Here is a 16,038-nt window from a genome sequence, read left to right as displayed (position 1 = left end):
GTTAATTCTGACTCACAGTGAAATTGCATTGGGTTTCCAAGTAGTGGCTAGTAGATTTGAACCAGTAAGTTTCTAGTTAGAAGTCGGTACTTATCCTACAAAGCCATACCAGGTATCCTCTCTCTATGTAACAAATAATAAAGAGTAATTATTTCACTTAGAAGTTAAATTTCTCATTATCATCCAATATTGTCATTTTGACTTAAGCATTGGGTTATTGTGGGTTTAGTTAACCAGAAAACTACCAGAATCTGGTAATCTCTAAATATATTGCTAAACTTGAGTTTTTTGGACTTACAAGGGTGAAGTAATGACCAAAGGTAATATGGACTCCTGGTGTGATGCTGTGGGATAATGCGCTGGACCACAAGGTTGGTTTGAACTGCAAGGTTGGTGGTTCAAATTCACCAGCCACTCTTCAGAAACCCTATACTGGGGTTCTATGAGTCAGAATTGACATGACAGCACTTAACAACAATAACAAAGGCGATATATTGAAAATTCAACAGCTCTATTTATTCAGATCTAACCATTCAAGATCTCTCCATTATTTTACCTAATGGCCAGTAGAAATTTCTCTTAGAGAATTTTGTTGTTGCTGTTAGGTGCCATTAAGTCAGTTCTGACCCATAGTGATCCTGTGTACCACAGAAGGAAACACCGCCTAGTCCTGTGCCATCCTCACAATTGCTGCCACACCTAAATCCATTGCTGTTGCTGCTGCTACTGTGCCAATCCATCTTGTTGAGGGGACTTCCTCTTTTTCACTGACCTCCCATTTTTCTAAGCATGATATCCTTCTACAGGTCCTTCTACAGGACTGGTCCCTCCTGATGATATGTTCGAAGTATGAGAGATAAGTCTGACCATGTTGACATCTAAGGAGCATTCTGGTTGTACTTCTTCCAACATAGATTTGTTTGTTCTTTTGACTGTCCATTGTATCTTTAATATTATTTTTCCAGCACCATAATGCATCAACTCTTCTATGGTCTTCCTTAGTCAATGGTGCAGTGGTGTGTCCTGTGGGCATTTACTAGCACCTGACTAGAACAACTGTGCTTTGATCAGTTTCTGATCCTCACATGTATATGAGGCTATTGATAATACCATGGCTAGGTATTATACCAGGTGCACTTTAGTCCACAAACGGACAACTTTGCTGTTTTTCAATATCAAATGATTCTCATAATATAATATGAAGCATGACTTCAGTTAAATGTTTAATTTATGGCTAGATTAGTGGATGTGTATAATAGAGGAAAAACCACTAAGCAATTATTTAGATTACATAGATTGAGGTTCCTGAATGTGATTCATATTGGCTGGCTGACAATGTCAAGTTTTTAAACTCCTCCATGCTTCAAATTCCTCATCTGTAAAATGAAGTTTGTAGAATAACCTCTAAAATCTTTTCTGTTTTAAAATTAAATGTTTCTGACAAACCTTGAGATAGAATCTAAACATGTATCCTGAAAGCATGTGGATGGACTCCTGGTGTGGAATTAGAGGATAAGCATTAGACTGTGAGTCACATGATAAGCAGTTCAAACCTGACAGCTGCTCCTCTTAAACCATATACTGGGTCACTACGAGTCAAAATCCACTCAACTGCACTTAGCAACAAAAACAAAGCATGTGGATGCTCTTATATATCGTGTTATATCCACAGATGGAACCATATTAATTATAAGCGTGATTTTGGAGGAAGGTGGATAGAAGAGAGCCATTCATTGGAGACCAGATTAATAATTGTGTATTTAGATCTGGACCATGTTCTGAAATATACTTTGGGGAAGCAAAGTAATTTATCCCCCCTGCTAAAAAATAAAATAAAATAATTTAATATAATAAACACTCCAGGGGCTTTTCATGAGGATGTTTATGGATTTCTTGAAATTTTATATGTGATTTTGAAGCATACACTTTCCCAGAAATCCTATAGGACATAGTTTCAGGAAAGAATGAGAAAAAGCAATATTTCTGCAAATCCTACCTGAGAGTTAACAATGAAACAAAGTTCACCTTCCCATGTTTCATCATCCCAGATCTGGACCTCAAGAGATAATTTCCTTTTACTGCTAATCCACAGTGGGTAGATATGATATTGCCTCTCTTTGACACACTGAAACCCATGTGTAAGAGTCATAAAATTTGCTACTGGAGTAGACTTTAGTACACCCTTTCTCTGATACTAACTTGTGAATCATTAATCAAATAACTTAACCTCTGTGTGCTTCCATTGATTTATCTTTAAAAGAAAATGGTCTAGGTTCTATGAGTCAGAGCTTTTAACTACAAAATTATAAGAAACTATAGTTCCTAGTTTATATGCTCTGTCATCTGGTGTTTTTTGTTTTGTTCATATGTATTTGTTTCTGATCAATGACTTAACCTTATGTTGTTGTTGAGTGCCTTCGAGTCAGTTCCGACCCATAGCGACCCTGTACAAGGTTTCCAAGGCTGTCAATCTTTACGGGAGCAGAAAGCCTCATCTTTCTCCCGCAGAACGGCTGGTAGTTTTGAACTGCTGTCCTTAAGGTTCGCAGCACGATTTGTAACCACTACACTACCAGAGCTCCTTTAACCTTATGTTAGATAGATATAAGGCTGCCATCAAGTAGATTCTAACTCATAGCAACCTTATATACAACAGAAGGACATGTTGCTCAGTCTTGCATCATCCTCGTTGCCATCTGCATTTTTTAGTTCATTTTTGCAGTTACTGTGCTAATCTACTCATTGAAGTCTTCCTTGCCCTTGCTGACCCTCTCCTTCACCAAACATGATGTCTTTCTCTAGCAATTGATCCCTCCTGATGACATGTCCAAAGCAAACTAGTCAAAAAATATTCTGTTGTGGTCAACAACATTTTCACTGGCTAATTTTTGTAAGTATATCACCAGGCCTTTGCTCCTAGTCTGTTTAATCTGGAAACTCCAATGAAACCTTTTCACCATGGATAACTGTGGTATAATGGATTATCTAATGTCTCTTTTAACTATAGTTTGTAACTCCTGCCAAACAACATTTCTACCCTGTTGTGTCTGGGAAAAAGAAGGTAACATGATTCAGCTGTGGCTGTTAACAGATTTAACTGTACAGAAAGTTGAAACTTTAGCATAGGTATAAGATGAACTGTCTCAAAAGCAGGAGGTTGAATCTCTTTTACTTCAAAGTAGAAGAGCTAGGGGTGGAGCACATCCTTTGATCCCCAAGATCATTGCACACTGAACCCCTTGACCCACAAACAGCAAACTATAATGTCACAGTGGGGGAGAAGCAGTAGCGGAAGAATCAGGAACCAGATCATGAGACAAGCAGTGGGCTTCCAATCCAGACAGCAAGTAAAATGGAGTGACTTTGAAAAGGAAGCTTTCTTATAGAGTGGGGTGTCTCCAAGAACTTAAGTGAAAGAGCTAGGTTTGTTTCCTTGTGAAGCCAGAGCTGAATGCCTTCAGACTTGATTTAAGGTGCAGTGCATGGTGTGTCCTGTGGGCATTTATCAGCACCTGACTAGAATAACTGTACCCTGATAAGTTTCTGATCCTGTATTATAAGCTAACTTACCTAATAAACCTCATAACTGAGGATGATGCATGAGTTCTATGTGGCCATTGCAAAAGATTTCATATAGAATAGAGTGGACTGTGGAGGAAGGTTTGGTGCCACATAGTTTTACAGTAACCATGCTGATACTTGAAATACGAGTCGCATAGGTTTTGAACCGTAGCAACAAGCCAGCCATCACAGAACAAAAGATAGAACAGTGATGGAATTTTACCTTAGACTTAGACTTTTGATTCCGATATCATAAAATATCTTGGATCTTAAAATATTATACTCATGTATACAAATATGTACATAGTCCACTAAGAATAAACCAATGCTTTAACAAACAAAAATACATTCATTTCCAAAGTAAAATTGCTATCATTTATTTTAAATTATTTACATATAAACTTGATGCTCAAAATGATTTTTGGCATTTGTTGTTGCTGTTTTTGTGTCAAGTGTCACTGAGTTTCCTGGGAGCAGCTGGTGAGTTTGAACCAGTGACCTTGCAGTTCAAACCAACCTTGTGGTCCAGTGCATTATCCTACAGTGCTCCACCAGAACATGGGTATAGTTATTTCCATCTTATAGTTGAGGTTAAGTATCTTACCAAAATTTCTTATGCCAAAAATTGGTGGAGCCAAAATCCCAACACCATCCTTTCTCCATCTAGCATGACTTTTAATTGAGTCTAGATTATGCCAACTTGTGTCTATCCACGAGAGCCTACAACAATAACAAAAAAAAATAATAAAATGACTTTCTAATCATAAGTCATATACAAGGAAAAGGATTTTTAGCCACTTAGTAACAGTTGTGTGATTTTTAAAGCCTCTAATAAATCTTTTTTTCTTTATAAAACAAAAAAGTAGGAAATAATCATAATTAAAACAAGCTAAAGAGCATTTGAAATTCAAATAATATGACAAAATGGTTGTAGCACTTAGATCTTTTTTTATTTCCTCCTTTCAAATTATTTTTTTTTTTAAATTTAACTTGTTTCAGATAATTAATTTTCCACTAATATAATTGAGGGAAGAGGAAAACTGGGGAAATAAAGAAAAAACATTCTTTTGTAGCACTCTGGGATAAAGCACTGGACCATACATACGGTGGGCTTGAATTGCAGGGTTGGCAATACAAACTCACCAGCCACTCCTCAAGAACCCTATACAGGGTTGCTGTGAGTCAGAACTCACTTGACAGTGCTTAACAACAACAACAATTAAAGTATATCATGTCTTTTTACTACTTATAACTAGGCCAAAGAAAGTTGCATTTAAAATGAAGGAGTTTGGGGCTAACATTCAAGGTACATTTTTAAACTGCCACAAATTAATAAATTATGTGAAATTTGATAGTATATAGAACCTTTTATAGAAAAAATTGCTATTCTGTAACTTACAAGCAACAATGTGAATATACCTATAAACCATTAAGAAGCATTTTTTTAAATAAGTTTTGATGTGCTGATATAGACCTGGTATCAGCAAATAAGCCATTTTATTCCAGATATTCAAGAGCTATAGCAATTCAACAGAAAATTAATTAGCATTACTTCACCATAAATCTCAACAGCATTAGCTGAAATGCCAATTTTCTGATCACTTTTCATTAAACTCAAAAATACTAATTAAAATTGATTTTCTCTGTGCTTTGGTAAAAGGCTGTCAGCTAATGGCTTTCAGTTGTAATGTAGACCTTTACTTAAATTAATTTTGTACATTGTCTCCTTTCCTTTTATAAAGATAATAAAGTGTGAAAGGATAAGAAATATGGATGAAGCAAAGAACAGTTCACATGAGGAGGAATAATGAACATAGAGTATTCTGAGTCTATTACTAAAACTCAAGCTTCTTTATAATCTGTTTTTGGATATTTTGCTTCATTAGCAAAGATAAAATAGGTTCCTTTAGTAAATAAATGATAATGATCAATCCTTTGACTCATTAAGTAACATTAAAGAAAATTCTGAGTGAAGTCTTATCCTTATTTATGAAATGTGACCCGTTTGTAAAATACTAACACATGAACTCAGCCCATGTTTGGAAGGTCATTTAGAACCAATCAGGATTGATTTAAGTCTCAATTATGTTAATTAGAAGGCAAAAGCTATATAAATGTCAAATCCCTTTTGTTGGAACTAAATTAAAAAAATAACCAATTGTAATTCTCATAAAGGGCAATCTTATTAATTGTGACCCTATATAGGATTTCCAAGACTGTAAATCTCTAAGGGAGCAGACAGCCTCATCTTTCTCCCACAGAGTGACTAATGGGTTTGAATGGCCAACCTTTCTGTTAGCAGGCCAGTGTGTATCTTTTAGCACCACCAAGCTTAATCCTTGGCATTTGTTGTTGTTGTTAGTTGGTTTCAATGCATACAGATCCTATGTACTACAGAATAACACAAGGCCCAGTCCTGCACCAACCTCCCAATTGTCATGTTTGATCCCACTGTTTCTGTCACTCTTAAAATGCATCTGGATGGGGATATTCCTCTTTCTCAGTGAACCTCCACTTTACCAAGCATGATTTCCTTCTCCAGGAACTGATCCCTCCTGACAACATGTCCAAAGAATGAGTCTTACCAGGTTCAAGGTTAGAAACAACCCAGTGGTTCCTTGGGAGGCCTGCTAATCAGTTTTCATAAAATTTTTGCTGTTGTAGGTGCCATGTGTTGGCTCCTACTCATAGCAACCCTGTAAATCTTTACAGAAGCAGAAAACTAGATATTTCTCCTATGAAATAAATGGCTAATGAGTTTGAACTGCTGACCTTGTGGTTAGATACGCAGTTCTTACTACAGCATAGAAAACCCTAAGGCCAGTTCAGCTTTATAGTATGTGGTCATTATGAGTCAAACATTCACTCAAAGGTACCTAACAAAAAACGTAGGCTTTTATTCAACTGCTTCCATGAAGATTTCAACTTAGGAAACCCTACAGAGTATCTATGATTCAGAATTATGTAGATAGAAATGGGTTTAGCTTGTTTGTTTTGTTTCTTATAGTAAGGTACCAAAAGGGCTGGGATCACTTAGGATTTCTTAAGCTGAAAAACTGAAGACAAAATTCAACATTGAAGGATTCTATGCAAAACTTATGACTTGTCTATCAGTTTGTCATACTGTGGTGGCTTGTATGTCACTGAGATACTGGTAGGTATGCCACCAGAATTGCAAATACCAGCAAGGTCACCCATAGTGGACAGGTTTTGGCAGAACTTCCTAACCAAGACAGATTAAGAATGAGTAGATTGCAACTTCTTTTGATTCACTAGCCACTTAAAACCTTATGAATAGCAGCAGAACACCGTCAGATATAGTGCTGGAAGATGAGCCCCTCGGTTGGAAGTCACTCAAAATACAACGGGAATAACTGCCTCTTCAAAATATAGTTGATCATAATGATCTGAAAGGAACAAAGCTTTTGGGACATTCATTTGCTGATGGAGAACAACATACAATGAACAAAAACAGCTGCAAACTTCCATTAATAATCAAAACATGGAACATACGAATTATGCATCTAAGGAAATTAGAATTCGTCAAAAATAAAATGGAACACATAGAGATCAATATCCTAGGCATCAGTGAGCTGAAAATGAACTCTGATAGTGTGGTGGTTACAAATTGGGCTGCTAATCTCACAGTCAGCAGTTCAAAACTACCAGCTGTTCCTCAGGAGAAAGATGAGGCTTTCTGCTCCCATAAAGATTTACAGCCTTGGAAACCCTGTACAGGGTCACTATGAGTCAGAATTGACTCAACGGCACACAACAACAAAAACAGTGAGCTGAAATGGATTGGTATTGATCATCTTGACTCTGACAATTGTATTTTTTACTATGACAGGAATGTCAAACTAAAGGGGAATGGCATTGTCTTCATCATCAAAAAGAACATTTCAAGATCTAGCTTGAAGTGCAATGCTGTCTGTGATAGGATAATATCTGTTTGCCTTCAAGCAATACCAGTAAATACCATAATTCAAATTTATACACCAACCAATAAAGTCACTGATGATGAAATTAAGATTCTACAAAATTCTTCAGTCTGAAATTGATCAAAGATGCATTGAAAATTACTGGTGATTAGAATGAGAAAGTTAGACAAAAAGAAGAATCAGTACTAGAAAAATATGGCCTTGGTGACAGAAATATGCTGATGATTGCACGATAGAATTTTATAAGACCAACAACTTGTTCATTACAAATAATTTTTTCAAAAAAAACATTAAAGAAGACTATACATAAATGGGCCTCACCAGATGTAATACGCAGGAATCAAATAACTACGTCTATGGGGAAAGACCATGGAAATGCTCAATAACATCAGTCAAGATAAGGTCATGGGCCAACTGTGGAATAGACCATTAATTGCTCGTATGCAAGTACAGGCTGAAGTTACTGAAAATTAAAATAAGACCATGAAAGCCAAAATATCACCTAAAATATATCCCACCTGAATTCAGAGTCCATCTCAAGAACAGATTTGATACATAAGACACTAATGATGGAAGACCAGAAGAGTTGTGGGATGACATCACAAAAACACAGTAAGAATATAAAAGGTCATTAATAAGACAGGAAAGAAAGAAAAGACAAAAGTGGATGTCAGAAGAGACTTTCAAACTTGCTTTTGAGCAGAGAGAAGCTAAAGTGAAAGGAAGAAATGAGGCGGTAAAACAGCTGAACAGAAAATTTCAAAGGACAGCTTAAGAAGACAAAATCAAGTATTGTAAAGAAATGTGCAAAGACTTGGAGTTAGAAAATCTAAATGGCGGAACACACATAGTGTTTCTCAAGCTGAAAGAACTGAAGAAAAATTTCAACTTGCAATATTGAAGAATTTTATGAGTAAAAGATTGAATGATGCAGAAAGCACCAAAAGAAGATGGAAGGATTATATAGAGTCACTTTACCAAAAGGAAATGGTTGAAAGGCAGAAAGATGGCAGACTAGGTAGTAACACCATACAGACCCTCTACAATAAATATTGTTACTGTTGATGTTAAGTGCTGTCGAGTAGGTTCCGATTCACAACGATCCTGTATAGAGTTTCCAAGGAGCAGCTGATGAGTTTCAACAGCCAACCTTGTGGTTCAAACAGACCTGGAGGTCCAGTGCTTTATCCCACATTTCCATACCAGGACTCCAAATATTAATAAATAAATAAATAAATAAATAAATAAATAAATAAATAAATAAATAAATGCAATGCAGATAATAGTCCTGGAACCTTGACGATCAATTAAAGGAATAGAGAAGTGGACTGAATGCTTACAAAGAGAAAAAGCTGAACAGAAGCAGCAAAAAAAGGAGACACAGGTAACCTGTGTCCACAGACTTTATAAGCTTTTGTGAGTGGATTCAGAGTCACAATAGCATACTGGCATTGCAGAGACATACCAGTGACTTAAGGATATAAAAGTGTGATTATTTTCTTGTTTCCCAAATACTCTGGTGACCAGAGGTGTGGCCAGCTTTGACCCACTACACACCCAGTGAGGCTCCTCTTTTCCTGGTGGTCAGAGGCTCAAAAATGTGAGCAGAGGTAAGTGCTGCATTTGTGATCCCCATTAAAGGAAGGAGAAGTTATGTGCATTAACCCTGGTGCCTGGATTCAGGTGAGCCCTGTTCCAAACCAGCAAAGGTGGCTGTGACCAGTCCTGGATTATTATTGTTGTTTTTAAGTGCCATCAAATAGGTTCCAACACATAGCAACCCTGTTTAGGTTTCCGAGGAGTGGATGATGAGTTTGAACTTACAGTTCAAACATACCTTATGGTTGAGTGCTTATCCTACAGTACTACACCAGTCCTAGATTGTTGTTGTTAAGTGCCATGGAGTCCTGACCCTGTATTGGGTTTCCAAGGAGCACCTGGTGAGCTTGAATCTCTGACATTACAAATCAAATTGACTTTGCAGTCCAGGGCATTGGCATTAATCCACAGTGCCATGGAAAATCAACTGAATAGACATGTATGTGGAGGAAGGAAAAGGAAATAGATGATCTTTGCCAGCCAGTCAGGTATGGCATAGTCATCTTGAATTTTCAAGGCTTTGAAGGCAAGAGGGCAGTTGGTGATGCAGAGACATAACATGGAGAGAAAGGTGTGAAACTTTCTCTTGTATCCCGTATTACCCTGGTGACCATATATGGATGTATGGCTAGACCCTACCTGTGTACACTCTCAGCAAAACTCCTGCTCTCCTGGCTGTTAGATGCACATCAAAATGTGTAAGGCTATAACAGCACCAACCTCAGCACCTGGAACCAGGTGTGGACTGCTGCAAACCTGTAAAACTAGTTCTGGCCAGCTCTAGTCTAGCAGGACATCTCACCCTCAGCTGTCCTCTGGGATAGAAAGACCTGGAACCCCAGCTGCTTTGGGGTCTGTACAAACTACTTCCAGTTTGGGTACTCAGAACACATAGTCCTAGAGGAACTCCATCTAATGTCAGAATGCCATTGTCTCATACCTTGACCATCCACCACATGAGTTCCTTGACTGACAAGACACCCCAGAATTTTCTCATCTATGGGTCTGGCACCTGCCTTGTTTTTCCCTTTCATCATTTTTGCTTGTTTATTCTTTTCTCGTCTCCCTCTCTCCTTACCTACCCTTGCACTATATCTTGTCTATCTGAACTTTTTTTTTTTTTTCCTTCTGCTTTTCTTTCCCAACCAGTGTTGCTTCTTTCTTATTATTTTTGGTTTTTCTTTACTACTCTGATTTAATTCCCCTTTACTCAGCCCATTCCCTAATTGTGTTATTCTTATCCTTTCTTTTTTCTATATTTTTTCTTCCATGGTTTACATTTTTTTTATCTCTTTCTTTTCTCTTTTTGGCTTTTGTAATCTTTTTCTAGCTGTTGCCTGCTCCTTTTTTTTTTTTTTTTCCTTTAATATTTTTTTTTTTTTTTTTTTTTTTTTTTTTTTTTTTTACTGTTATTTGCTTGATTGGTTGTTCCTTTTCCTTCTCTTTTGTGTTCATTTTCTCTTCCTGCCTCACCCAATAGGGTAGAGCAACCATGCCCATACAGCCCAGTCAGAGTCATACAATTAATTTACCCATCCACTGGGCAAGAGCCAATCTGCTATACACCTGATCAACATAGCAACTAACATCAGCCAAACCCATCCTAAACTGAGCTACATGAATAGTAAACAGCAAACTATACACATGCTTCCATCACCTAATCACACTCATGAACAGGAAGTTGTTGAGTGTTACATAAACATAGACATAAAATCATTATCTTTATACAAATACAACACCATAATGTCTTGAAAACAAAAGATGATTTCTGTACTAAATAAGAAATCAAAGAGTGTCTCAAACAAGTGACAATCAGAAAAAAGAATTTAAAAAAATCTGAAGAAAGCCTAAGATTCATGCTAGAACAACATGAAAAAGAATAACTTACCAGAGATCAGAATTCCAGAACAAGAAGAAACCAAAGGATAGATCCCAAAAGAAAATCACCAAGACATTTCATGATCAAACTCTCCAAAATCAAAGACAGGGATAGTATCTTGAGAGCAGTTTGGGAAAACCTAAATTTGGGAAAAAGAGAACCAACAAGATTAAGCTCTAATTTCTCAACAGAAACCATGCAGGCAAGGAGACAATGGGAAGACATACAAAACTTTGAAAGAAAAAAATTGCCAAGCAAAAATCGTGATGGTGGTTGTTATATGCTATACAGTCAGTTATGATTCACAGTGAGCCTGTATAGGGTTTCTGAGGTTGTAAATCTTATGGGAGCAGAAACTCTCATCTTTCTTCTATGAAGCAGCTGGTAGATTCAAATTGCTGACCATGTGGTTAGCAGCCCAGCTCATAATTCAAAAAATTAGGACATTACAGATAAGCAGAAATAAAAGGAATTTGTAATAACTGACCAACTTTACAAAAAATACTAAAGGAAATTATTTTTGCAGAGAACCAACAACAGCAGACAACAGCTTGAGATTAACATACATGGCAATACCACTCGTAATTCAACCCAAAGTAAAACAAATCGAAGAGACTGAAAATAGGGAACCAGAGATAGCAATTTAAGATGAAGACAACTACAAAGCAAAACACACACACATACACACACAAAACAGAAAAGTGTGGTTACAGAACTTCCAAATAATGAGACAGTCATGTAGATTTCAAGATAAAAGGCTGTTTTAAACTGTGGGACTATAGTACAGGGAAGCTGCAAAGAAAATTAGAGTCCCTTCACATCAAATCAAGAAAAAGAAAACCATAAATAATAGCAATGAAGAAATTGACAGGAAAACACACAAAAAATGAACTCAACACACAGAAACCAGCAACACCACACACACACACAAAAAAAAAAAAAAAAATAGCCAAATGACAGTAATTAGTTCATGCCTATCAATACTTACACAGAACAGTCAATGGATTAATTGTATCAGTCAAGAGACAGAGATTAACAAAATGGATAAGAAAACAGTATCCTTCAACATGCTGTCTATAAAACACACCTTACATACAGACAAAAATATATTTAAAAATTTAAGAATTGAAGGAAATATATTAAGCTTATCACAATCAGAAATGAGCAGGAGTGGCAATATTAATTTCTGGTAAAATGGACTTTAAAGCAAAACTTAGCACAAGAGACAGAGAAGGACTTAATACATGATCTAATGGTCAATTGAACAAGAAAACATAACCATAATAAACATCTATATTGCCAATGAAAGAGCCTCAAAATGTATAAATAAAACTTTAATAGAATTTTAAAAAGAACAATTCTACAATAATAGTAAGAGATTTTAATACACCAGTTTTAATGAAGGACAGAACAGCTAGAAAGAAACTCAACAAAGACACAGAAGAACTAAAAAACACAATCAACCAACTTGACCACATAGATTTATACAAAGCACTCAACCCAACAACAGCATAATATACAATCTTTTTAAATACACATGGAGCATTTTGTAGAATAGACCATATGTTAGGCTACAAAGCAAGCCTCAATAAATTTTAAAACAGTGAAATACTTCAAAGCATCTTTTCAAATCACTATGCTATAATATTAAAAATTAATAGGAAGATCAAGAAAAAAAATCAAATACATGGAAACTGAGTGATACCCTGCTTAAAAACTATTAGGTAATATAACAAATAAAAAATGAAATAAAAATATCCCTTTAATCAAAAAACAAAAACACAACATACAAAAACTTTTGGGACACAGCAAAAGCAGTCTTATTGTTGTTAAATGCCGTCAAGTGAGTCCCAACCCATAATGACCCATATAAGGTTTTCTAGGAACAACTGGTGAACTTGAACCACCAACCTTGCGGTTCAAACTTACTTTGCAGTCCAGAGCATTAGCCCACAGCATCACACCAGGACTCCAAATCAGTGCTTAGAGGGCAATGTATAGCAACTGTAAATAGTATTCCATACACAACGGGAGAAAGATGAGGCTTTCTGCTCCCATAAAGATTTACACCCTCGGAAACCCTGTACAGGGTCGCTATGGATCAAAACCGACTCGACGGCACTTAACAACAACAACAACAACACAACCCTAGAGCAACAGTGTTCCATAGGTAGAAGCATGAACAGATACACAGGGTGAACAGGTTTAGGAGGGAGAATGGGAGTATACTCACAAATACAGAAGAATCTGAAAGAGGGTATTTGTACATGGAAATTTACCTTTCCTGCAAACACACCTATGAATGTGGTGGAGCATAAGAGTGCAAAATGATGAAAACATATTATATATTACTAAACATCTTGAGGCAAATATTTGCTGGGCCTGGGGACTCAAGATCATAGTCCCTGGGGACATCATGGTCAATTGGCACAACATAGCCCACAAAGAAAATGTTAAAAAGCAGACCTCTAAAAGATCAAATGGGTTCTCAGAAACATAACTTTATCCTAGAAGAAAATCTCAAGAACATTTATAGGAATACAAAAGTACTCAAGAAAATAAACAATTTTGTATTGTCTGTACAGTGTAGTGAATTATTTGCTAAGGCTCTTTTAACTATAGTCATTGAAACTACCACCTAACGACTTTTTTATTGATGGCAGTGGTTGTGTGCTGTGGAGTCGTTTCTGACAAACTTTCCTATTCCCTTATTAAAAAATGTTTTAGGCTGAGCTGTGAGCCATGCATGCACTGCTGTCTTCACTTCATCATCAGAGGTGAATCTTCATTCTAGAATGGTTGCTTTCAGGGATCAAACAGGTGAAAGTTCAATGGAGCAAGATTAGGACTATAGGGAGGGTGCTTTAACACCTCAAAATGAAGTTTGGGCAGTATCAACAGTGTGGACAGGGGTGTGCAGACATAGACTGTCATGCAAGATCACAGAGACTTTGAGTAACAGACCTCTGTGCTTAACCATAAGTTTAGGTTTCAGCTATTCAGTGAGCATCTCATAGTGAGCAGCACTGTTGATTATTGAACCTTTTTCCTGATAATGTCCCTTGAGAATCTGTCCAAACACTTTTGTTTATGCTCTCCCATGAGTTGTTTTGGTACTTATCTCACATAAACTTTTTGAAACCCAAGTCTGTCATGAATAATTTCATAGGCATAACCATGGCTGATTTGCAAATGGTTTGCCACATAATCCACTCTCACTGGTCTATTCAAAAGCATCATTTTACATGCATTCTCAATACTGTCATAAACCATGGACATGGGTGGGTATTTTAATCAGAGTGCAAATAATAATTTTTTTATGTGTATGTGTGTATAGACAGAAAGAGAATAACAGCAGCCTAGATAATGATGCCTTATACTAGATTATAAACAACATCATGATAAATGGAGAAAAGATTGAATTTATCAAGGATTTCATTTTACTTGAGTTCATGGAAACAGCACAATCAGTGCTCACGGAAACAGCAGTCAAAATATCAGATGTATTGCATTAGGCAGATCTGCTGCAAAAGCTCAATAAAATCCAAGAATAAGAGAAATAAAACTACAGCTAGGCAGATCATATGTAATTTGCTTCAAACCATTTATAAAGAGGGAATCTTAAAAGCAACCAAGAAAAAAAGACATACCATGTACCTAGAAACAAAGGACAAAGATACAAATGAGAGCAGAATTCTCATTTAAAAAAAAAAAAAAAAATGCATGTAGACTAACATCTTTAAAATACTAAAATAATAAAACTGTCCATCTAGAGTTGTATACAAAGCAAAATTATCTATCAATAACAAAGTCCTTCGGGAAGAAAGACAATGATACTAAATTTTAAAAACTGTATCACAAAACAACTGGCTTCTCAATCCAGACTTTCTTGTGACAAGTATTCTGTTCTTATGCTCACTGACAATGTTATTCTGACTCTTATAAGAACACGTATTGACAGAATAATGAAGACCCTTCTACTCTGGTCTATCAGATCACCTAATCCCTATCATCCTCTACATAGGATGAAGAGAATTCTGGTATCAAATGTCTCTTTCTTCTTACTGGACTTTGCATTGTAGGCTTTCCAGTAATGCCTGTTCCTTAGATCATGCTCTGTAGCATTGTACAAGTCTCTGTAAACCCTAATACAAGGACGCTTCAAAATTTCATGGAAAAGTGGAATAACATATAATGGAATTTTCCCATGAACTTTTAAAAATCCCCTTAAACATGATAAATGGTAATCATGAGAGATCCAACTTGCACCAGACCTATGTCTTTTCCTCATATACTCAAAATGAATTACAGTGATGATATAAATCAGCACTCCTTTTAAGTTACCTCTTATATTTTCTGACAGATATTTCAGAGTGCCAAGCGGACAAACATTTTCATGTCTTACTAAAATTTTCATCTTTGTAAATTATAGGAATTGTCTCATAAGAACAGAACATCCTCAGTCTGATTCTATTGTACTCTATAGTGACAGTATTAAAACGTCTGCATTCCCAGAAGGGAGCACTGTCATTCACTAAATGACAAGAGGTACAGAGTAGGCAGGCTTGCTGAGTGTTTGGAGAGGCTCTGGGAAACAGTTCTGAATTCAGTTTTATAGCCTTTACAGTGAGGTGAAATTCCTCTCAGACTCTGGAATTAAGTTGACTAAAACTCATTTTAAAGTGGTATGAGTTTTCTTTTTTTGTGTGTTTTTTACAAGCATTTTGTGTAGATTTAGGATAAATTGTGTCTATAGACCTGAAGCCACATGATATTTTAAATGAAAAGGTCTTGAACTCTCCTTGTGTGTTTCATTTTGTTGTACATTTAGTTTTCCACAAGATGTTCTCATAGTCCCTTTCATATATTTTTTGATGGCTATCTCTCAGCAGTTCTTCAGAAATGTAGATTTATGCATACTTAATGGTTGTTGTTGTTGTTGTTACGTGCCATCAAGTCAGTACTGACTCATAGCGACCTTATGCACAGCAGAATGAAACACTGCCCGATCCTGGACCAACCTCACTACTGTTGCCATCGATGCTTGAGTCCATCGAT

Source organism: Chrysochloris asiatica, unplaced genomic scaffold (genome assembly GCF_000296735.1).
Source record: "Chrysochloris asiatica unplaced genomic scaffold, ChrAsi1.0 scaffold00225, whole genome shotgun sequence".
In the NCBI taxonomy this organism is placed as follows: domain Eukaryota; kingdom Metazoa; phylum Chordata; class Mammalia; order Afrosoricida; family Chrysochloridae; genus Chrysochloris; species Chrysochloris asiatica.
Note: the sequence above shows the minus strand (reverse complement) of the source record.